The 13,796-nt window shown below is 36.3% G+C and overlaps 1 protein-coding gene and 1 non-coding gene across 7 annotated transcripts in view; one reads left to right on the plus strand and one right to left on the minus strand.

Annotated features, from left to right (window-relative positions):
* Positions 1-13,796, plus strand: part of MAMDC2 (MAM domain containing 2) — a 175,575-nt gene that overhangs the window by 143,970 nt on the left and 17,809 nt on the right. The gene's annotated exons all lie outside the window — the stretch shown is intronic.
* On the minus strand, positions 927-1,117 carry LOC112204492 (U2 spliceosomal RNA). The gene has a single exon (XR_002938133.1). It is a non-coding gene; the product is annotated as a U2 spliceosomal RNA (small nuclear RNA).

Consider the following 13,796-nt stretch of genomic DNA (forward strand, 5'->3'; position numbering starts at 1 on the left):
CCCAGAAAACTACTAATCTACTTTCTGTCTATATAGATTTGCCCATCTAGACCTTTCATACAAATCAGATCATACAATATGTGGTCTTCTGTATCTGGCTTCTTTCACTAAGACAAGGTTTTCAAGGTTTATAAATTTATCAATTGATGAACATTTGGATTGCTTTCATTTTTTGGCTATTATAATAATGATGCTATTTTATTTGTGAACAAGTTTTTCTGTGGACATATGTTTTCATTTTCTTCAAGGTGTAAACCAGGGAGTGGAACTGTTGGATAGTATGGTAACTCTATACTTAACTATTTAATAATTGCCAGACTTCTTCAAAGTGGCTGTACCATTTTACATTCCCACTAGCAGTGTATTAGGGTTTCAGTTTCTCCATATCCTTGTCAACATTTCTCACTTTCTCTTTTTTATTACAGTCATCCCAAGTGGGAGGTGGCATCTCATGTCTATTTTGTCTGATATTATTGTAGCCACTCCAGTTCTTTTTTGGGAACTGCATGAATGGTATATCATTTTCCAATCTTTCAGTTTCAACTTATTTGTATATTTGAATCTAAAGTGTGTCTCTTGGAGACAACATATAGTTGGATCATTTTTTCAATTCATTCTACCAGTCTCTACCATTTGATCAGAGTGTTAACAATTACAATTTACAATTAACATAATTATTAATAAGGTAGAATTTATGTTTGCATTTTGGCATTTGTTTTCTGTATGTATTACATCTACTTTTTGTTCCTTTATTCTATTACTGTTTTTCATGTTAAATAGATATTTTCTAATATACCATTTTAATTCTTGTTTTATTTTACTATATATTTCTAAGTTATTTTCTTAGTGGTCGCCCTAGGGATTTCAATTAACATCTTTAAAAAATATTTTTACAAGTAATTTTAAAAAATGTTATTATTCCCCAAAGAGGGTGCACCATTCCTGGAGGTACTGCAATACCAGGTCGATGCCTGGAGTGGACAGAGTAAGCTCCTATCCCATCTCCCTGCTCCAAAAACCCATTTAATATAGTATCCTCAGATAGAGGACATATCAGATATTAAACTTATAAGAACAGATACTACACTTGATCTTAGCCAAAACACTGAGAGGCGATCAAAACAATTGATTTTTTTTTTTTTTTTTTTTAGAAAGAAGTGGGGTCTCACATGCTGTCCAGGCTAGTCTCAAACTCCTGGGCTCAAGCCATCCTCTCACCTCGGCCTCCCAAAGTGCTGGGATTCAGGCATGAGCCACCACTCCCGGCCCTCGATTAATAACTTGACTTAAGATAATCTAGTTCATATTAACTTAATTTCATAGCATACAAAAACTATGCTTCATTTCTTCCTTCCATTATTCTATCATGAATATGGCACCTTTTTGTGTTATAAGCCCATTGACACAGTTTTATAATTATTGCTTTATGCAGTTGGTTGTCTTTTAAATCAGAAGATAAGAGAAATAAAAATATACTTATTCTGTTCTTTATATTTACCTACACAGTTATCTTTATTGGTACTTTTTATTTCTTCATACAAGTTTGAGTTACTATCTAGTACACTTTGCTTTTAGCCTGAAGGACTTCCTTTAGTAGCTAGTGATGAATTTAGTTTTATTTATTTGAGAGTGTCATCAGTTCCCTTTTGTTTTTGAAGGGTAGATTTCCTGCATATAGAATTCTTAGTTTTCTTTCAACACTTTTATATATGTCATCTCACTATCTTTTGGCCTTTACAGTTTCTGATGAGGAGTTAGCTGTTAATCTTATTGAGGTTCTCTTGTATATAATGAGTCACTTTTCTCTTGCTTTCAAGATTCTCGCCCTGAAGTCAGCTGATTAGCAAAGAAAAAATTTTATTAATTAAAAAGATTTGCTCATTGTCTTTGGCTTGTAACAGTTAAATGTAATTTTTCTAGTAGTGACTCCTTGAATTTTCCTAGTTGAAGTTCTTTGACTTTCTTGAATGTATAGACTTATATTTTTAAAAATCAGGTTTGAAAAGGTTTTGGCTATTAATTTTTCAAATGTTCTTTCTTCCCCTTTCTCTCTCTCTTCCTTTTGGGACTTCCACTATGCATATGTTGGTACACTTGATGGTGTGTCTCACGGGTCTCTGAGTCTCTGTTCATTTTTTCTTTTATCTTTTTTTTCTTTATGTTCTTCAGATTGGATAATCTCATTGACCTGCCTTCAAGTTTAGTGATTCTTTCTTCTGCTAGTTCCAATCTGCTGCTGGGCCCTCTCATGAATATTTTATTTCATTATACTTTTCAAATCTGTAATTCGTACATGGTTCTTACTTATAATTTGTAGTATTATTAATGATACTCTCTATGCATTGAGTCATCATTCTCATACTTTATTTAGAAATGGCTTTCATTAATTCTTTAAACATATTTGTAATAGTTGACTTAAAGTCTTTGTATGGTAAGTCCAATGTCTTGACTTCCTCAGGGATAACTTCTATTGACTGCTTTTTATCCTGTGTATGGGCAATAGTTTCCTATTTCTTTGTGTGTCTCATAATTTTTGCTGAAAACTGGACATTTTGAATAATACAGTTTTACAGATTCTTCTTCTCCCCATAGTTTTTTTGTTATTGCTGTTTGTTGTTTTTGTTTTTGTTGTCATTGTTGCTGTATGTTTGCTTAGTGACTTTCCTAGACTAATTCTGTAGTCTATATTCTTTGTTGTGTATGGCTCTGCTCTGTTAGCTTAACAGTCAACTAATTATTGAACTGAGATTTTCCTTAAATGCCTTAAACCAATAGATCCCCCAGAACACAGCAGGTTCTGTGTTTGTGTTGGGTCATGTCTTCAGTGCTCTAGCGGGAAGTTTACAACTTTGCCTTAGCCTCCATTTCTTGCTTATGAAGAGCCTAAAGGTCAGCCAGAGGTGATAGATTAGGAGTTTCTCAGTTTTTTTTTTTTTTCTGGGGATGTGTACAGCTCTTTATATTTACATGGCCTTTCAGATTTCCAGAAATATGTTAGAGCTTTGTAAAGCTCCCTACAGATATCTCATTCCCCAATTTTTTTCTTTTATTTTTGGTCAGCCTTTTGTTAGCTTCAACTGTCAATGCCACCTCAGGCAGCTGCAATGTTAAACAATTAAACAATTAACTGATTGTTTTTGATAAATGCCATGTGGATACAGTTGTTCATATAGAATAAGATTTACTTCAATCAGGTTAAATAAAGGCAAGCCCTGAGAACGAAGCTTTTCAGAAGGTGCTAAACAGGTTAAATAATGCCGGTTCTCTAGAGATGGGGCTTTTAGGGGGCTCCAAATCTGTTCTGTATCTTCCAGTGGCTGCTAAGCTACTGCTTTTTAAAACAGATAGTTATAAAGCTCTTGGCTTTCACATCTTTTGTAGAGTATAAGAGATGGAGATGGAATTAGGGCAAGAAAAAAGGTCACTGTTCTTAGCAAAGTTCAGTCATTTTTAGGAGGTTTAGTCAGGTTTAGGAGCCTGACTGAAGTTCAGTCAAGCAAAGAGTGCTTGTGAAAAGCACTCTTGGATTGTGAAAAGCCTTTGATTAATTCCCAGAATTCTGAAAAAGTTTATTGTGACAGTTTTTTTGCAAGTGTTCTCATTGCTTTTATGGAGAAGATTTTCAGAAGTCCTTACTCCACCATTTCAAAGATTCCATATTCCTCCCCGATTTTTTTGCTTTTGAACAGATTTGAGTTTGTTGGTGTAATTGTTTTATCTATTTTCTTAAACATATAATTAAATGCTCATATTATTGAATTATTAATCATAATTATTTACAGTACTTGTGTGATAACTCCATATGTGGGCCACTTGTGGTTCTGTTTCTGTCATCTGTTACCCCCACCCCCATCCCCTCTGGTCCTGTTTCTTGATAATATCAGGTGAATTTGACTGAATAATGGACTTGTCAGTGAAAAATTATAGAATCCTGGGGTGATGGTATTTCCCACTAGAGAGAGTTCAACCTGTTCTCCAGTAGACAACTAGAATAGAGCAAGTCACCTCAGTCCAATCAGAACTAAGCTAACTTGAGGTAGTGTTGTAGTTCTGTTTTGCTAGCCTACTTCTGCTTCTGCCCTAAACCTAGGATATACCCTCCAAAAATATAATCTCGGATTTAACTAGGGACTCTCCTCCTTAGTATGTACTAAACTTCAATTTTTGCCTCTTCAGCTGATGAGATTGCTGAAAATCCCACTTTGTTTTACATTTGGCTTCTTGTCCTCTTACTCTCCGTAATTTAAGAATTTCACAAATGCCTTAGAAGATTGCCAAGTGATGGGATCACTTTTTCATATCTCCCTTTTCTCAGAAAACTTGTCCCTGAATGTTTTGTCTGCTTTGGTAGCCCTGAAATTCGGTTATTGCCTTCCCAACCCAGTGAGATCTGTTGGTTTCTCTGCCACTTGGCAGCTGTTCTCTGAATAGCATCTAAACTCAACAGGCAAGTCCCCCAAGGTGGAAAGCATCTTGAAGAATACTAAGCTCATTTCACTGACCTTCCATTTTTTCTTAGATCTTGATCCCTCATGTCCTTGCTGTTTGGAAATCTCCCTGATAACTTCAAAACAGGTGTTTTCTTTAAAAAAAATTGTCTTTTTTTCTAATTTTTCTCAGCAGAGTACAGCTCTGCTACAAGTTACTTAACAGAGACAGAGGGGATGTCTTTGGTATTTTATTTTTCAGCATTATTTATTTAAGAACATGCTTATTATACTCAAAATATACTCTTTCTTCTGCACTGCAAGCCAACCAGTCATAGTGCTCTGAATGATATATTTGTGTGTCTGGCCTCTTACAACATATTCTTCTGTTGATATGTTCTGACTGTTCTGCCCAAGGCCTTGCTGTATCTAAGATTACCTTATTCCACAGTATGCTGCTCTTTGACAAGGGGTAGGAGGGGAAGAGTATAAAAATTTATATTTATATTGCCTTTGGCTTTAAACTGCCTAAGAGACCATGGAATTTTCTACTTCTTTCCCTTTATAAGTCCTCATCTTGAGTAATAAATATTGGTGACATCCAACTATGTTAAAGAAAAAATTATGTAATGATACTTGTTAAAGCACAGTAAGGCAGGCTTGATTCAGTACCATTTCGATAGTTACAGGGACCACTGCAACGGGATTTTGCAGTAGGGAAGAGAGGTTGGGCTCAACTTTGAATAAAGTGCAGGCAAGTGGGAATTTATAGTCAAATAGTTGGTTGAAGGTCAGTGAATGAAAAATGACTAACAAGTAACATCAAGGGTGAGGGAGGTTCTGGCTAAACCAGCCTAACAGGATTCTTGCTGAGGACAGGCATGGTGATTGGACACCACCTGGAGGATGATGGAGGATGAGGACCCTTACATTGAGGGTGATCAGATATTGAGGGTGGGGGGTTCTTGCTAAACTAACTTATTAGGGTTCCTGCTAACACTGGATTTTACAAGTAAGTACAAAGATAGGCCTAGGAGAAGGTTTAGGAGCCTGACTGAAGTTCAGTCAAGCAAAGACTCTGTCAACCATCACAGGAATAAAGTAATTTACTTGTCTTTTTTGTTCAGTTATCAGAGAAACCACTTTGATAATCACCTAAAGGTTTTTTGGAAAGTAATCTATATTATAAACGTAGTATTGCTTACACTGATGTCACTGAAATTTCTTTTCCATGGAGGATATATTCTAAAATAACAAGAAAATTTTAATTGACTCAAGTTCATAGATCTGGAGGTAGATCGGATCTTCTAGATCAGCTAAGGCAGCATACGCATTTAAAATATTAAAACACTGAATAAAACCCATTCGAGGGAGTATTAACTATTGTCTGCTTGGATCCTGAGATAGCAACAAGAAGCTTGCCTGTAATTAGATGTACAATTTAAGCAATGATCATATTACATTTGAAAAGGAGACCTCCTATAGCCTGTCTTGCTCATTTATTGCATTTAGTCCTAACAACCTTTTCTGTGTCTCCTTTTCATATATAGGCAATAAAGTAATACTGGGATACCAAAATGGCTGAACTTTCTATGCTATACATTAGTAAAGTAATAAACTCACCAAGACTTGGCTAGGAGCACAGTATTTTTCTCCTTGATGACCACAGGGTATTTGTTTGGTATTGGTGGTAACAAGATTCTTTTTGAATGAATGCGGTGCACTCTGGGACTTTCTGAAGATATACCTGTATTTGTAGATTGAATTCTGCCTTTTCACTTCCCATTCTTAAAGCCTGTCATCTATACTTGAAACAACATATACAGGGAGGAAAAAGAAAGGGGAGAGGCCTACAAAGCTGTTTTACAGACAGCTACATTAGCTGGTCAGTCAATATGGATCCATTAAATAAAAAGAGAAGCTCAGAAAAGTCACACTATAAATATGTCAGTTTATTTTGTGTCTATCAGAATCAATACATCATTATATGTAGCAATTCCAAGGGAGCTATAGTTCCTGACTTACTAACTGGTGATGCAATAAACCTTTCCAAATTCTACAGTACAGCATGGTATGGAAAGACCAAACAATGAGCTGCCTCTGCCATTTGCTGCCTGCATAACCTGGGGAATAATTACATGACTTCGCGGAGCCTCAGTTTCCTTATATGTAAAATAAAGATAACAATCAGTGACCTGCTGCTATGATTTGAATGTGTCTCCTCCAAATTTCAGGTGTTGAAACTTAATGGCCAGTGTAACAGAATTAAGAGACAAGACCCTTAACAGGTGATGATTAGGCAATGAGGGCTCCTCCCTTGTGAATGGGATTGAGGTCTTTGTAAAAAAGGTTTCACGCAGCATTCGACTCTCTTGCCTTTATGCCATCCACCATGTGAAGACATAGCGTTCCTCCCCTCTGGAAGATGCAGCCCTTGTTAGACAAGCAAACTTGTTGGCACCTTGATCTTGGACTTACCAGCCTCCAAAACTGTAAGAAATAAATTTCTGTTCTTTATACATTACCTAATCTTAGGTATTTTGCTATAGTAGCATAAACAGACTCACATCTGCTAATCTCATAGTGTGGCTCTGATGATTAACTGAGATTGTATTTGTGAAAAGAATAATATGTAAGCTCCACTGAATTGAATGCTATTATTATTTTTACAATTAGTGAATCTTTTACAAATTCTGATGTTTATCTCTGGAGTAATTTCTTGGACTCCTTGTTTTGTCATTTGTGCTTTTATAAAATAGAAAATTATGACATATGAGTACAAGTAAAATGAGTTAGTAGAAACCAGAAATTCTGTCGGAACCTTAGGCCAGTATTACCCAGGTTACATTACATTTACCACCAGGTAATTCAAGTGGTAAGTACATGAGTATTTTTCTAATTTGTTAGTAATATTCACATACAAGAAAAATATATAACCAGTACATCAAAACCATTATTTCACAGGTTTACAGCTAGCTGTCTATTTTCAGGCTAATATGAAGTTTCCTATTTGAATAAATGTACTAAAAATGGAATCTATTTAAAGAAAAACATTAAATGAATAATAGTACAAATATGGACAGGCAAAAAAATATCACAAAAACTTTTGTATGACTAAAGTTTGGGAAACATTTGTAGAACAAGTCATTCTAGTAGAACAACAATAAAGACCAAAAAGCAAACCAACCAACCAAATCCAGCCGCACCACCTGGCTCCTATTTAATAACATAATAAAGGTACGTGTAACAGATGGATAGTGACTTGCATCAAAGTGGGATGGATGCTGCAGGATTTGACAAACTATTTCCTGCCGCCATTTACTTCAGTAGCTCTATCCTGGCAGAAACAGAAAGTTTTCTGACATAGATGCTACTTACAGTAGTCCCCTCTTATCTGTGATCTTGCTAAGGGCAAAAAGCCGTGGTCTGAAAATATTAAATGGAAAATTCCAGAAATAAATAATTCAAAAATTTTAAATTGAGTGCAGTTCTGAGTAGTGTTATGAAATCTCACACTGTCCGGCCCCATCCTTCTCCATCCTACCCAGCATGCGAATCACCCATTTCACTAGCATCATCCATGCTGTCTATGCTCTCTGACCATGAGTCACTTAATAGCCATCTCCATTATCAGATGTCCTGGTACCACAGTGCTTGTGTTTGTCACCTTCATTTTACTTCCTAGTGGCCCAAAGCACAAGCATAGTGTTTCTGGCAATTCAGATATGCCAAAGAGAAACCATAAAGTGCTTCCTTTAAGTGAAAAGGTGAAAGTTCTCGACTTGATAAGGAAAGAAAAAACAATTGTATGCTAAGTTTGCTAAAGACTACATTAACAATGCAACCTTCTGTATTAGTCTGTTCTCACTCTGCTAATAAAGACATACTTGAGACTGGATAATTTATAAAGGAAAGGAGGTTTAATGGACTCACAGTTCCACAGGGCTGGGGAAGCCTCGTAATAATGGCAGAAGATGAAGGAAGTACAAAAGGATTTCTTAACGTGGCGGCAAGGCAAGAGAGCTTGTGCATGGGAACTCCCATTTATTAAACGAGCAGATCTCATGAGACTTATTCACTACCACCATAACAGTATGGGGGGAACCAATCTCATGATTCAATTCTCTCCACTTGGCCCCACCTTTGGCACATGGGGATTATTACAGTTCAAGGTGAGATTTGGGTGGGGACACAGCCACACCATATCACCTTCTATCTGTGACATTGTGAAGAAGGAAAAAGAAATTTATGCTAGTTTTGCTGTTGCACGTCAAACTGCAAAAGTTATGGCCACAGTACATGGTAAGTATTTAGTGAACATGAAAAAGGCATTAAATTTGTGAGTGGAAGACATGAAAAGAAAACATGTTCCAACTGATGACAAAATGTTGCAACAGAAAGCATTGAGACTACATGAAGACTTCAGCAAGGGATCCCCTGAAACAAGTGACACCAAGCCATTTACTGCAAGTAAGGGATGGTTACATAGATTCAAAAATAGGTTTGGACTGACAAACATAAAAAATACTGAAGAGGTTGCATCTGCTAATGAAGAAGGTTCTGCTACCTTTCCAGCAGAGTTGAAGAAATAATTAGAAAGGATGCCATCTAAAGCAAATCTTCAAGTCTTCTGGAAGAAGATAAAACCTGCATTCATAAAAGTGCAAAGAAGGCACCAAGGCATAAAACATGGAACGACAGATGAACTCTGGTACCATGTGGCAATGCTTCAGGTCATATGATAAAGCCAGGATAGTGTACAAAGCAAAGAACCCAGTACTCTTAAAAACAAAAATTAACTGCCCATGTTCTGGCAACATAATCAGAAAGCATGGGTGACAGTCATCTTGATTATGAAATGGTTCCACCAATGTATTATCCCAGAAATAAAAAAAATTACTTGGAAGACAAAGAGTTGGAATTTAAAGTCCTGTTAATAAGAGACAATGCTCCTAGCCATTCTAAATCTGTCTGCTATAAAAAATGAAATGAAAATGTTCAGGTTGTGTTTTTGCCTCTGAATACAACCTCACTGCTTCAGCCTTTTACCATCACTGAGTTTGTCACTGCCTTGTATTTGATCACATTTCATCAGCAATTGATGTAGACCCTAATCTGGATGTAATCTGTTCTGGAAATCATTCACTATTACAGATGCAATAACATTAATCAAAGCTGCAATGGACAAATTAAAACCAGAAACTGCAAATGTCTGCTGGAAGAACTTATGGAGTAAAGTTGTGAATGATTTTAAAGGCTTTCTGGGGATTGATGAAGAAGTTAGGAAAATCATTCACACGGCAAGATAAGTTGGTGGAGGATTTGCCAACATACTTGATGAAATGGAAGAACATATTGAAGGTTTTCAAGTATTACCAAATGAGGAATTGGAAGAACATGTTATCTACAAAGGAAGAGAAAGATGAAGAAACTGAAGCAAAACCAGCTGTGTGGGTATTACTGAAATTTGCCAAAGTGTTTCACATTGCACAGACATCAAAGGACAAAATTATGGAATATGATCCTAGGAAGGAACGCAGCATTAAAGTCACCGGTATGATCAAAGGATTACAACATCTTTGGCAACACTTTAATGAGTTAAAAAGAAAGAGACAATAACATTCTATTACAATGCTCTTCCAAAAGTTTTTGGCAAAAACAAAACAAAACAAAACAAAACAAAAACCTTCAACTATTGAGGATCCCCAAACACTGACATCATCTTCTCCTGACATCCAGCCATCCACATCGTCATAGCTCATTCATCCAGGATCACCCAAATCAGATGCTGCTCCTTCTGATGTATCCTTAGAAAGTCAATAGTAGCCTAACGCTACTTTACAATGCCTGGGTCATTCGTCCCACTTTATCTCATCACGAATGCATTTTATTATCTCACGTCAGCACAAGAATAGTGAGTACAGTACAGTAAGATATTTGGAGAGAGAGAAAAGACCACATGTACATAACTCTTATTACAATATATTTTTATAATTGTTCTTTTTTTATTATTGTTGTTTATCTCTTACTGTTCCTAACTTGTAAATTAAACTTTATTATAAGTACATAGTATAGAAAAAAGCATAGTGTGTATGTGTGTGTGTATATATATATATATATACACACACACATAATATATAATATATAATAAAGTTTAATTTACAAGTTAGGAACAGTAAGAGACATATACAAACTATATATATATAGTTTGGTACTATCCACAATTTCAGGCATCCAGTGGGGGTTGTGGAACTTGAGACTACAGTATTATGAGACAATAATACAAGTCTTAACAAAGTTCCCAAGGTGGTACTGGCCATTATAATTTTATTAACATTTATATGATACTATGCTGTCAGAATTCCTTGTAAACATTAGTTTTAGTTGACCTGGAGTTTACAGGGATTTTGTAGCCAAATGATACTAGAATATATAAGACAAGAGTAACTATCCAGGTTAGTGAGAAAATGTCTTCAACTATTTTCTCCCACTGACTCCCCCAGTGAATAGATTAAAAGTCATTCAGTTCTCTCTCCCTGATCCTACTATTCCAGAAAAGCAACCCTGCAACATTTAACAATTTCCAGAGAAAGAAACACCGGCACTTTCTTTTGTAGTACAGTTAAATATTCCTATAAATCTTCCATATTTTGGGCAAATAACTTCTCTTCCAATATGCTAATAAGTAAAGGTAGAAGTCTTCTTCATTTCCAAGAACACAAGAACTTCTTGTGTGATTGAAATATTAATAACAATAAAATATTAAATAATGAAATTTATCTATAAACGTTTGCTATGAGACAAAAGAATATCACAACTCTGTTAGTTCCAGTTTATTTCAAGTCCCTGTCTTTTAAGAATTTTCATAGTTGATATTCAGACATGTAGGAATGCTATCCAGTGAGTCTGTAACTATCTGAGGAATTAGCTCCAGATTATTAAAGTCTCCTATATCCTTCAATCTTTCCATAGCTTATTTTTTTTTGTTTGTTTTTTTTTATTATACTTTAAGTTTTAGGGTACATGTGCACATTGTGCAGGTTAGTTACATATGTATACATGTGCCATGCTGGTGCGCTGCACCCACTAACTCGTCATCTAGCATTAGGTATATCTCCCAATGCTATCCCTCCCCCCTCCCCCCACCCCACCACAGTCCCCAGAGTGTGATATTCCCCTTCCTGTGTCCATGTGATCTCATTGTTCAATTCCCACCTATGAGTGAGAATATGCGGTGTTTGGTTTTTTGATCTTGCGATAGTTTACTGAGAATGATGATTTCCAATTTCATCCATGTCCGTACAAAGGACATGAACTCATCATTTTTTATGGCTGCATAGTATTCCATGGTGTATATGTGCCACATTTTCTTAATCCAGTCTATCATTGATGGACATTTGGGTTGGTTCCAAGTCTTTGCTATTGTGAATAATGCCGCAATAAACATACGTGTGCATGTGTCTTTATAGCAGCATGATTTATAGTCCTTTGGGTATATACCCAGTAATGGGATGGCTGGGTCAAATGGTATTTCTAGTTCTAGATCCCTGAGGAATCACCACACTGACTTCCACAATGGTTGAACTAGTTTACAGTCCCACCAACAGTGTAAAAGTGTTCCTATTTCTCCACATCCTCTCCAGCACCTGTTGTTTCCTGACTTTTTAATGACTGCCATTCTAACTGGTGTGAGATGGTATCTCATAGTGGTTTTGATTTGCATTTCTCTGATGGCCAGTGATGATGAGCATTTTTTCATGTGTTTTTTGGCTGCATAAATGTCTTCTTTTGAGAAGTGTCTGTTCATGTCCTTCGCCCACTTTTTGATGGGGTTGTTTGTTTTTTTCTTGTACATTTGTTTGGGTTCATTGTAGATTCTGGATATTAGCCCTTTGTCAGATGAGTAGGTTGCGAAAATTTTCTCCCATTTTGTAGGTTGCCTGTTCACTCTGATGGTAGTTTCTTTTGCTGTGCAGAAGCTCTTTAGTTTAATTAGATCCCATTTGTCAATTTTGTCTTTTGTTGCCATTGCTTTTGGTGTTTTGGACATGAAGTCCTTGCCCATGCCTATGTCCTGAATGGTATTGCCTAGGTTTTCTTCTAGGGTTTTTATGGTTTTAGGTCTAACATTTAAGTTTTTAATCCATCTTGAATTAATTTTTGTATAAGGTATAAGGAAGGGATCCAGTTTCAGCTTTCCACATATGGCTAGCCAGTTTTCCCAGCACTATTTATTAAACAGGGAAACATTTCCCCATTTCTTGTTTTTGTCAGGTTTGTCAAAGATCAGATGGTTGTAGATGTGTGGTATTATTTCTGAGGGCTCTGTTCTGTTCCATTGGTCTATATCTCTGTTTTGGTACCAGTACCATGCTGTTTTGGTTACTGTAGCCTTGTAGTATAGTTTGCAGTCTGGTAGCGTAATGCTTCCAGCTTTGTTCTTTTGGCTTAGGATTGCGTTGGCACTGCGGGCTCTTTTTTGATTCCACATGAACTTTAAAGTAGTTTTTTCCAATTCTGTGAAGAAAGTCATTGGTAGCTTGATGGGGATGGCATTGAATCTATAAATTACCTTGGGCAGTATGGCCATTTTCATGATATTGATTCTTCCTATCCATGAGCATGGAATGTCCTTCCATTTGTTTGTGTCCTCTTTTATTTCATTGAGCAGTGGTTTGTAGTTCTCCTTGAAGAGGTCCTTCACATCCCTTATAAGATGGATTCCTAGGTATTTTATTCTCTTTGAAGCAATTGTGAATGGGAAGTTCACTCATGATTTGGCTCTCTGTTTGTCTGGTATTGGTGTATAGGAATGCTTGTGATTTTTGCACATTGATTTTGTATCCTGAGACTTTGCTGAAGTTGCTTATCAGCTTAAGGAGATTTTGGGCTGAGATGATGGGGTTTTCTAAATATACAATCATGCCATCTGCAAACAGGCACAATTTGACTTTCTCTTTTCCTAACTTAATACCCTTTATTTCTTTGTCTTACCTGACTGCCCTGGCCAGAACTTCCAACACTATGCTGAATAGGAGTGGTGAGAGAGGGCATCCCTGTCTTGTGCCAGTTTTCAAAGGGAATGCTTCCAGGTTTTGCCCATTGAGTATACTGGCTGTGGGTCTGTCATAAATAGCTATTATTTTGAGATATGTTCCATCAATACCTAGTTTATTAAGAATTTTTAGCATGAAGGGCTGCTGAATTTTGTCAAAGGCCTTTTCTGTGTCTATTGAGATAATCATGTGGTTTTTGTCTTTGGTTCTGTTTATATGATGGATTATGTTTATTGATTTGTGTATGCTGAACCAGCCTTGCATCCCAGGGATGAAGCCAACTTGCTCATGGTGGATAAGCTTTTTGATGTGC

Source organism: Pan troglodytes, chromosome 11 (genome assembly GCF_028858775.2).
Source record: "Pan troglodytes isolate AG18354 chromosome 11, NHGRI_mPanTro3-v2.0_pri, whole genome shotgun sequence".
Lineage (NCBI taxonomy): Eukaryota > Metazoa > Chordata > Mammalia > Primates > Hominidae > Pan > Pan troglodytes.